The sequence below is a fragment of the Psammomys obesus genome, unplaced genomic scaffold (genome assembly GCF_907164565.1).
Source record: "Psammomys obesus unplaced genomic scaffold, mPsaObe1.curated_primary_1811, whole genome shotgun sequence".
Classification (NCBI taxonomy): domain Eukaryota; kingdom Metazoa; phylum Chordata; class Mammalia; order Rodentia; family Muridae; genus Psammomys; species Psammomys obesus.
The window spans coordinates 1,921,617-1,933,813 of NW_026596244.1; positions in this window are offsets into that span (position 1 = coordinate 1,921,617).

A 12,197-nucleotide genomic window follows, 5' to 3' on the forward strand; every position below is an offset into this window, starting at 1 on the left:
CTTTCTTTCTTTCTTTCTTTCTTTCTTTCTTTCTTTCTTTCTTTCTTTCTCTCTCTCTCTCTTTTTCCCTTCTCTTCCCTTCCCTTCCCTTCCCCTTCCTTCCTTCCTTCCTTCCTTCCTTCCTTCCTTCCTTCCTTTCTTTCTTTCTTTCTTTCTTACTTTCTCTCTTTCTTTTTCTTTCTCTTTCTTTCTTTGTTTCTCTAATAAAGTCAAAGGAATGAAAAACATAAAACTAATGTGACAAAAATGCTCAATCAGAACAAAATGAAACAATGAAACAAACAAAAAAAATCTACAATAATTTTTTTTTGTATTGTATTGGCCAATAGTGTTGGCCAAATATTCTGGGTTTGGCTTGCCCTGCAGTGTGATTGAGATACCCGTAATGTGCATTTTTAAAAAAGATTTTATAAGCCAAAGATGACCCTAAGTGAACATTACTTTGAGGTAGCGTTTCTAAATTTGTTAGGATTCTCAGCGTAAGTTAGCTTTATTATTTCTTCTTATAGTTAATATAAATTTCCTTTTAAGAAACTTACTTCCAAGAGACTTGAAGATAGAGATTCAGCTATTCTATTTATGATGTTACAGTTGTCTCTAATTGATCACCACGTGGTTAGCAACATTAGTAACACTATACTTGAAACTGCTGCAAACACATCTTGTCATACAGCCTTTCCTGTCACAGTCTCCTCATAAAGTAAGTCAGTATCCATGCTGTGGACTGAAGGAGCCACTTAGATACTTTTCTTGACTAGTCAGAGAACAGCAGGTCTTAAATCATGTAATACTCAGATCTTTTCACATTTTAAATTCAAGACACATATCACCATATCTTTATAAGTCAAACGGCATTTTGCCCTTTAACTAGAATGAAGAGAGAATCACGATTCCCCTGGACCCCACTGTGTGAAGGCTGCAGTAGAGAGTTTTGGTCTTAATAATTTTTGCTCATAGTTTTAAATGGATACCATATCTCTACCATATCTGTATTTATTTTATTTTTTCTAGCCCCCTTAAATAACTTGTATTCTATTGCATTCCTATGAAATAAATGAAGCAGAGTGTAAACCCAGAACTATATAAATTTTATTAAATTATTATGGATTGGTATTGGATGTAAATTTATACTGAAAATAAATGTATCTATGCACTTAACATTTGGGTGATGATAAAATTTTTCTTTGGAGAACTGGCCTATAAAAATAATGTTTTAATTTATGTTGAGCTGAATAAAAGAAAAAAAATATAGATGAGGAACAGTAAAGTTTGAAACTGTGGAATGAACCTAATTGAGGAAGGCTTGAAATGCCCTATCTTCCAAAAAAACAGCAGACAGAAAAAGTAAATTCTGTTTCATGGAATAAATAATAACCAGCTCTGGTAGTTTTTTATGAATAGAGTCGTCATTTGTAGTTAGGAGTAGAAATGTAAGATTTCTCTTCTATTAAGTGACTGGAAGCAAAGGAGGAGTTTTGACATATTTGGTGATTCACCTAACCACTGAACATAATCTAAGCCTAAAATAAGTTTCATGAACATCATTTAAGCAGCACATAAAACAACTCTGGAAGCTGATATACCCCAAGAGAAAACGCATGCAGTCGTGGCTTTGAATGTGTTTGTGTGTGTGAATGCATATATGGTGTACACCCATATTGGTTCAGGATGCCCTCCCTGTGAGTGTGTGTGAACGGTCAGATGCTAACAGTGGCATATCTCCTTCTCTCTCCCCTCCACCTTCTTTACATAGAGGGTATTTCAGGGAAGGAACTCCCCTTTTCAACCAGGTTAGCTGGTCAGGAGACCCTGGCAACTGCCTTTCTCTACCCTCAGCCCTGGGGCTACAGACATGTACGTCTAAGCCAACATGACTTTTGGAAAACCAAACTCAGCTGCTTTTACTTGGACAGTGAGCACTTTATCCATGGAGGTGTCTGGCAATCACACTACCCAGACTTGATCTCTAATTTTGACTGGGTGTTGGCTACAGATGGTGGGTTCGCTAAAATATACCACAGTGCTCTGAAAAAGTACAGAATGAAGGGTGATGAAAATTGCCAGATTTATTCATGTTTGTTTTCTTATGTCCTCAGATAGAAATCTCCCATTGTTCCTCTACATAAACATTACTTATTGAAGAATGAGTTATGTGATAATTTATGAAACTCGGAATAACAGGAATGGCATTGTAGTTGACACCAAAGAATTTGCCTCGTCTTCTAAGCACTCTAAAAGTTGAGCTACTTTCCCAACTCTTTGTAAATTTATTTATTTATTTATTTATTTATTTATTTATTTATTTATTTATTTGTGTATTTGTGCATGAACATGCATGTGTGTACTCATGCATATGTGTCTGCTTGTGTGTGTGTGCGCATGCGTGCACACACACACATGCACATGGTTGCATGATCCAGCCTACCACTGGTAGTCAGGGGAAAACTTGAAGGAGTGTGTTTTTTAACTCCTATGTAGAGACCTGAAAAAATATAGATGAAGTAGGGAAACTAATCCAGGCCATAGATAAGAGAGTTAGTGAAGTACTTGAAAATATGAAAATAAAGACAAAAATTAAACACATGGTATGCAAATTCACCAAAGAAACTGAGACTGTGTGTACCCTAACTCACTGAGTGAATTCCTCATCCCATGATGCATCCTTTTAAGTTCACTGTGCAAACATTTTACTGAGAACTTTTACATCTATGTTTCTCAGGAAAAATGGCTATGCAGTCTTCTTTTCTTGCATCACTGTCAGTGTAACTGACCTTTGTTGACTGAGTTTGTTTTCAATTGCATGGTAGTTTGATCTCTATCTTTGACTTTCTGTATCTCTTTGCCAGTGATGTGTGTTGTGTTTTTTAAACCCAAGCTACTTTTATTTATTTATTTTTTTTAGAGTTATTTGACATTATGACCATGCTCATTTTCTTTTCTAAAATTATTTTTATTCTGTGTTTTGTCTGTGTGCGTGCCTGACTTGCTTGTGCCTGAAAAGGTCAGAAGAAGACATCAAATCCCCTGAAACTGGCCTCACAGATGGTTCTGAGCTGCCATGGCTGATGGGAATTGAACTCACATCCTTGGAAGAACAGCCAGTGCTCTTAACCACTGAATCATCTCTCCAGCCCCTAATTTTCTTTTTTTATTTTTATTTTTTTTTATTTTATTCTTTTAAATTCAGTTATTTTATGTCTTTTAAATGGTGAACTGAAACTACTCTCATTGAAGTTTATTATTGAAAACGGTTTTCTATTTCTTATGGTCTTGTTGATTGTTTTTTTGCTTTGTTAAATTACAGCTAATTATTTTGTTCCTGTTCTTTGTTTTGAATGTTTATTTATTTAGTACATACAGCTTTATGCAGTGCTTATGAATGGCTATTTGTTCATTTATTATTTTAAAATGCATTTTGTTTTAATTAATCATCTTGTATTTAAATACTTTTGTGTTTAATTATTTTTTTTTTGTATACACTCTTCCTTTAAGAACTTTCTCCTGAACTGGTTTAGTTCTCATTAATAGTTTTATTGTGTGCTTGCTTGTCTTAAAGTGGTATTTTTCTATCAATTTTTAATGAGAAATTTTATGAGTTTAGTAATCGTTGATGACAGATATTTTCTTTCAAGTGTTAAAATGGCTTGACCCTTTTTTCCTGGATTATAAGGTTACTGTTAGAGCGCTGATGTTATTCTTGTGTTTGCCTTTGTAGCTAATTTAGTATTTTTAATTAAAATTTTAGTATTGTTTCTCTGCTTTGTGCTTTTGACATCTTTACTATGATCTGTTATGAAGAAATTTTTCTCTGGCCACGATCATTTGAGGTTCTAAGTGCCTCTTGTGTTTGTATATCCATTTCTTTCTCTTATTTTAAAAACATTTCTACTACTAGAATTTCATTCAGTAAATTGTATATGCTTTTAGAGTTTAATCTCAGTTAACATCCCATTGTTTATAACTTTGTTCTGAAAGAGAGATAAAACTTGTAAATGTTGATCTCCTTCACTTCTCCCTGTATATCTGAGTGTATTATTGATTCAACCTTGTCTTCAGTCTTTAACATTCACTATGTTTAGTCATATCAGTTGGCAATGCATTCTACGTAAAATTTTACTTGATTGGTGACCTCTTTTCTACCATTCGTATTTGCTGGTGTTCCTCAGTCTCAATTTCTCTGGTGAATTTTCATTGCATGTTTTTAATTTTTGTCTTTATTTTCATATGTTCATCTACTTCACCAACTCTCGTATCCATGTCTTGGATTAGTTTCCCTCCTTCACCTGTTTATTTCAGTTATCTACATAGTCACTTAACATTGTTTAAAAGTAGAAGTCAGAGTGCATTTTTTTTTTTCTGTTCATCTGTCACATTATCTTAGGATTTCTGTGTTGAGCAGTTGTGGGCTTTTGGAAGTGTGATTGTAGTTAACTGTCTTGTGTTTTTGTTATGATTTCTTCATCTCTTGGGATAAATATGTCCTCCAGTTTCTTTTTTTTTCCCTTTTGTCCCTCTGTTTCTTTCATCTGTTTATTTTATCTGTGTCTTCCTGGTAAGTTTTGGTCACTTGAGCTTAGTTTCTGCATTAAGCCTTAGTGAAGAAACTGATTGGCTTCTGAATAATTTCCTAGCAATCTTCTTGAAATTTGACTGAGATGGCCTCTCACCTTATAGTATAGAGTGTTGGGATACTTGGTTCCCAGTTCATGGCGCTATCTGCACGTATGATCAGGAGGTAGGTCTTACTGGGAGGAGATAAGTAGTTACTTGGACTTTGATGATCTGAAAACCTGTCAGCATTCAGTTTGCTCACTCTGCCTTCTGCTTGCAGCTCAAGATGTGGTATTTCAGCTCTTCCTTTACCATTCCTGCCTGCGTTTGTGCTTCCCTACTCTAACAGTGATGGACTTTTATCCCTCTGGATCTGTGTTTTCCCGAATTAATCCCTTCTTTTTTTTTTTCTATAAGCTTCCATGTTCTTGCTGTCAACAATAAACAATTAGACAATAACTCATAGGAAAAGACACAGTGTACTTCACTTGTGTCACTGATAAAATTTAGAAACAGTGGTACTAGGACACTTACTAAAAATGTAATTTATAATGTTTTAGAGCATAGAACATTAATAATTAAGCAGCAAGCTATGAAGTGAATTGGAAAAGGAGATAAAATATAAATGAAATGGAAAATACATGGATTAGAAATATGAGAAATAGTAGAAAAAGTGTTGTAGAGACAGTATAAAACGGAAAGAACACTCTACCTGTCTCTTCAGGTATGATGCAAATTAAAACAAGTCAACTACAGGAGCAAACATGACGGTATAAATTTGAAACTTAAAATTAAACATAGAGTAAGTTGAACTAGGAGACCAGTAATTGCAGTCCATATCTCTTCCTATTTAGGATTAATGTGAGTATTCCTAAACTGTTTATTGTATCAGTAGCTGCAGGTGGAAGACGGCATCTAGTCTCAGTAATTCAAAGAAGCTTAGTTGGTATGTTCTACCTGAAAGGGCTTTTCTGTGCAAGTTCACTTCCTGTTTCATATTTCTGTCTTATCTTCCACCTGTAAGTTATAGATTCATTTCTCCTGTGTTGAGTATCATTCCTTGTAGACAAGTTTTTTTCTGCACTCTGCCCAAGATTTGGTTATGAGTCTCAGCACCTGCTTTGATACACTGCTAGGAAGAGTCTTTCAGAGGCCCTCTGCAGTAGGCTCCTGTCCTGTTACTTGTTTTCTCCTACTTCCAATGTCCATCCCATTTGTCTTTCTAAGTGAGGATTGATCATTTTACCACAGGATCTCTTTCGTGTTTATTCTTCTTCAGGTGTACAGATTTTAGTATGTTTATCCTATCTTATAAGAGACTGTTTCTTCAACCAAGGACCATGTATGGATATAACCTAGAACCCTGCTAGGATGTAGCCCATGGCAGCACAGTATCCAAGAAGGTACCCTAGTAAGGAGAACAGGATCTATTTCTGACATGAATTCAATGGCTGGCTCTTTTACCTCCCCCACCCCCCAAGGGAGGAACAGCCTTGCTGGGCCACAGAGGGGGACATTGCAGCCAGTCCTGAAGACACCTGAAAAGCTAGGGACAGATGGAAGGGAAAGAGGACCTTCCCTATCAGTGGACATGGAAAGGGGCAGGGAGGAGATGAGGGAGAAAGGGTGGGATTGGGAGGGAATTACGGAGGGGGCTACAGCTGGGATACAAAGTAAATAACCTCTGATTAATATGAAAAAATAAAAATTATATTTAAAAAGTCTATGAATTCTTTCTCTTACTTCTCTCTCTCTCTCTCTCTCTCTCTCTCTCTCTCTCTTTCTCTCTCTTTTTACCTGTAGGCACAAGGTCAGGGTATAATCCACAATCCTTTTCAGTAGCTCCTAAATTAAAAGAAAGAGTTGTATTCAGTTCTTAATTTCCTAATCAAAGTAGATGTGCTTGTTTTCTCATTACAAGTATTAATTGATAAATGTATTGAAACACTGATTCATAGTAGGGTAATACCCACAGAACTGTAGTAGAACTGAAGGGTAATAGTTACAGGATCTTTCTGCCCATGTTCCAAGCAGTACTGACCTTTTTAAAGATTCATTTGCTGGGTTTGGTAGTAGGTACACACATATGTTAATATTATTAATGTTAACAGTGTAAGTAATACTTATTACTCACTAATTGAGCTGGTTAGTTTAAAATGTAAACTTACCATCAACCTAAAATCACATGGGAAGCGCATCTCAACTGAGATTGTACAGAACAGGTTGCTTATGGACATCTCTATGGAGAACAGCTTTGATTGAAGGTTGATATAGGAAGACAAAGACCAGTGCGCATGCACCAACTTATGGGTTGGTTCTGCCCCTCAGAGTTCAGAAACATAGCTTCGAATGAGAAACAAGCAAGAAGGAGTCGCACATTGATTCTTTACCTGTCTTTAATTGTGGATGCAGGGATTTATGTCCCTACCTTCATTTCTCTGCAATAATGAGCTATAACCTGGATTTGTAAGGCAAATATACTGCTTTTTCCCCTAGGTTGCTCTTAATTGGGATATTTTATGACATCAACAAAAATGAAACTGTAACAGTAATATATTTCATTTCATATTTCATATTAATTCTAATGAAATAAATATTATATCAACATTAATATGTTATTCCTAACATATGAAAACTTACTTCTAAACCAAGTTATATACAAGAACATTATTACATATAATACAAAAGGTACTCAAGGCTTCCCTTCTCCAGATATACTGTATTGGACAAGACTCCAATGTAGGGCCAGTTTTTTCTGCTACAAGACATCCAACCGAGAGTCCAGATGTTGGTGACTGCTCTGGCATACAAGTAGTTCTATACCATTGGCAGTTCCATAATGTCGCAGTGTACTCTGAAAGTTGTTCCGTAGACTGTGAACCAACATTATTTGCAATATTTGTTTTAGTCATTCTTCTGGAATGTTTTGTAAGTATAAATGAGACAATTGAGTAGAACACACTGAGAGTCCAGGATAAATGCGTTCTATTCATTCAAGTTATTTCTGTTTTAGTATTACTAACGAATACTATATTGTGCTTTACCCAAAGGTATGACCTTGCAGTTAGCTATTACAGTGTTGGAACATTAAGTATCTGCAAAATTGGTTGTGGTAGCTTCCAGGCTACTAAGATTTGTTGGGATCTTTCATTTCATTGAAGTTAAAGTTGTGGAATTGTCCCCCTTCCTAAATCTGTTTGTAATGTAAACAATTTGCTTTATAAATGGAGGAAATTTTTCACAGCTGGCATGCTGCAATTTCTAATAGAAATGCAAGCTAAATTGATGAATTCATTAGGAGGCATGTAGTAGAGAAATACTCATTTATTTTCAAAGGATGAAAACTTATATGAGTGTCGAGGTTGTTTTTGTTTTTATTGTTGTTGTTCTTCTACACAAAAGAATGAAGACATGCCAGTTTTTGGTGAGAGGAAAAGATAGGTAGAAGCTTAAGAATAAATGCTTGTGAACGTTAAAAAGAAAGTGAGAGAGAAAGAGATGAGGGGGATAGACTTTCTATAGAAAATGTTATCTCTCTTCCCCCAAAGACCTCATCCTATAAGAATATACTGCACACAGTGTTCAACTGCAGAGTATAAGTGTAAGGTCTTAACAGTAGGCATCTCAGGAATCACTTTAGTATTCTGAGAGATCAGTCATTTTTTTCTTCCTTCAGTCATCTTCATTCTCTTTGTACAGTTTGTACCTGAGAGAGAACAGGCGATGTTCTTGAATTGGATATCTTTATGTATTCCTGACTACTACTTTCTTAAACATAGAGCATTCTCTCTAAGGGCATCAGCAAAACTTATTTACGTGTGATATTTTCTAGATAAATAAAAACAAAGGAACAACAAAAAAGGAAAAGAAATTCCCTTTATCTTTATTTTTTTAAATTCCAGGAAGAAATATTGTTAATATTTAGGCAGTCTGCTTCTGGGAAAAATAACTTCAGATTCTGCCAGCATCCCTCAGTCCCTACCTGCTACGCTACCTGCTGCTTTGTGTGGCTGGCAACTCTCTACTGGAAACCCTTTACCCTGAACTTTCCAAGGAAGGAGCTTCCCCTCCTCCTCTTGCCCATGTAATCTGGACATTTTGCTGCTATTTTTTTTTCTCTCTCTCTTACCCCCTTGCATGGCAACCAAGAGCTGCTTCCAATGGACCTAAATTTATATACTTTAACTTGCCTTACATGAGAAGCATCCCAAGCTCCTCATTTTTTAATTATAGAAAAAGGGAAGAATGTCAGTATTTAGGCAGCCTGCTTCTGGATTGCTTAGCAACCTATGATGTCATCATGTATGGCCTGGAAGGTAGCCAAACCTGGAAGGTAGCCACACCTGGAAGGTAGCCACACCTGGAAGGTGTGGTTAAGTTTCTCCTTAAAAGGACCAACCTACCACATTGCAACTTCCTTGCCCTCTAGCTCCTTTACTCTCTTACTCTTTCCTGCTCTCTCCCCTTCCTCTGTCTGGATGCCCCCTCCCTTTTCCCTATCATGCTTCTCTCTCACCTTCTCTCTCTCTTTTCATCTCCATCCAATAAACCTCTTGCTTTCATATAAATCTGCTGTGCACATCATCATTGGTCGCAACAAATATAACCTGAGCAACAGAGTGTCAGAATGTGTTCCAAGTAATTGAATTTAAATGTTAAGTGATTTCTATAAAGAACTGACCCTTACCAAAATAGTGTCATAGACAAATTTCATACAGCATAACAAAAATAATAATACATATTCTCATATAAAATGTAAATTCAAATAAGAATAGATTCTTTTGAATTTGTAGGCATATATCAAATAAAGTGCTAACAGTAGAAAAGGATTTAATTTTTCTTTATGAACAGTCATAGTAAGATTCTGGTTGTGTGTCTATGTTCTAATAGCATACCCACTGAATATGTTCTGTGGTTAGAGTCAACAATGCTATAACAACGATGTTGAAGTCTGTTTTAAGAAAACCTGGCTCTTTGATCACCTCCCCCTGACAGGGGGGCGGGACCAGCTTTGCCAGGCCACAGAGGAAGACAATGCAACTAGTCCTGATTAGGCCTGATAGAACCTTGTCAGATGGAAGGGGAGGAGGATCTCTCCTGTCAGTGGACTTGGAGAGGAGCATGTGTGGAGAAAGAGGAGGCAGGGTGGGATTGGGAGAGAATGGGGGAGGTGGCTACAGCTGGGATACAAAGTGAATAAACTCTAATTAATATATGAAAAAAACAGTGTAAAACAAAAGATATCTGTAATAGAATTCCTGGTGGCATCATTATCCCTGATCTCAAGCTCTACTACAGAGTATTGGCTTGAAAACAAACAGATCAATCAATGAAATCAAATCAAAAACCCAAATATCATTCCAAAAATCTATGGATACCTATCTTTTTTCATAAAGAAGCCAGAATTAAACAATGAAAAAAGATAGCTACTTCAACAAATGATGTTAGTCTAACTGTGGGTAAGTATGGAGAAGAATGCAAACAGTTCTGTATTTATCACCCCGCACAAAACTCAGAACCGAGGGGATAAAAGACATCAATATAGAACCAGACACACTAAATCTGACTGAAGAGAAAGTAGAGAACAGCCTTGAACTTATCGGCAGAGAAGACAACTTCTTGAACAGAAGACAAAAAGCACAGACTCTAAGATCAATAATTAACAAATGGGACCTCATGAAACTGAAAAGCTTATATAATGCAAAGGACAGTGTCACTAGGACAAAATCACAGCCCATAGAATGGGAAATTATTTTCACCAGATCCACATCTGGTAGAGGGTTAAGTTCCAAAATATGTAAAGAAATCAAGAAACTATCCATAAACAACTCAAATAATCCAATTAAATAATGGGGTACAATCATTCTTAAACAGAGTATTGCTTGCAAAGAAATCTCAAATGGCTGAGAAGCACTTAAAGAAATGTTCAGCATCCTTAGTCATCAGCGAAATGCAAATAAAATGAATGTGAGGTTCCACATTTGTCAGAATGGCTAAGATCAAATGACACAAGTGAGGGATCATGCTGGTGATGATTTACAGCAAGAAGAACCCTCACTCATTGTGTGAGGGGGAGTGCAAAGTTGTACAGCCACTTTGTAAATCAATATGTCAATTCCTCAAAAAATTGGAGCTCAATCTAATTCAAGGCCCAGCTATACTACTCTCTGGCATATACCCAAAGGACTCTCCATCCTACTGTAAAAACACTTACTCAACTATGTTCATAGAAGTTTTATTCATAATAGTCAGAAACTGGAAACAGCCTAGATGTTCCTCAATTGAAAAATGAATAAAAGAAATATGGAACATTTACACAATGGATTACTACTTAGCTGTTAAAAAAATGGCATAGTGAAATTTGCAGGCAAATGGATGGAACTAATATATATATATAATTATCCTGGTGAGACAAACCAGACACAAAGAGGCAACCATGGCATTAGCTGTAAAGTAAAGGATGATCATGCTGCATTCCACAGATCCAGAGAGACCAAATAACAAGGACGACTTAAGGGGCCACTTAAACTCTGAGGGAAAGGAAAATAGAATAGATACTATGAACTGGATGAGAACAGGAGGGATACAGTATGCAGTGGTGGGGAGAACGGAGAGAGAATGTACTGGGACAGACACCTTGAACTGGCAGGTATTCTGGGGATGAGGTATAAACCCAGTGAAATGGAAATTCCCAGAAATCTTATGACCCTTGGTAGGATTCCTAGTAATGGGGAATACAAATCCTGAAACATTTATCTTCTTTAATCAGGCAAGACTTCCAGTGGAAGTATTGATATACCAACCCAGCCACAAAACATCAACCTATTATTTGTCCTGCCTGCAAGATGTGCTGGGGGAAAGGTGAGGCAGAAATTGCGGAAGTGGCCAACCAATGACCGAGTCGAATCACAGAAGAGGGAGCCCGCCCCTCACACTGCCTGGAGAACCAGGAACCAGGGGCTGGATGGCCCAAAACCTAGGACAGAACAAAACACATCTGGGGGAGGAGGAAAGTCAATGAAATGAGTCTTACTGAATTTCTGCTATACTTGTGGACTGAAGCGTAGCATAACCATTATCAAAAAGGTTTCATCCAGCAACTGATGGAAGCAAATGCAGAGACCCATAACCAAACATTAGGCAGAACTTGAGGAATTCTGCATAAGAGGGGGAAGAAGGACTGCAGGAATGGCAGGGCTCAAGAACAACACAAGAAAACCAACTGAATCAACTAACCTGGGTTCACAGGGGCTCAAAGAGACTGAAGGCCCTCTGCATATATGTTATGGTTGTGTAGCTTGTTGTTCTTATGGGAATACTAACAGTGGGAGTGAGGGCTGTTCCTGGCTCTTTTGTGTGTTTTTGGGACCCTTTTCCTTCTACAGAGTTGTCACTTTCATTTCAGCCTTAATATGAGGGGAGGTGCTTTGTCTTAAATCAACCTGTCATACTATATTTAGCTGACACCCCTGGGAGGCCTGAGTATTTTGAAGGAAAATGGAGAAGGAGTGGATTTGACAAAGGGGAAGTGGAAAGGATGGTCTGGGTGGAGAGAAGAGATGGGAAACTGAGCTTAGGATTTCATATAGATAGATAGATGATAGATAGATAGATAGATAGATAGATAGATAGATAGATAGATAGAT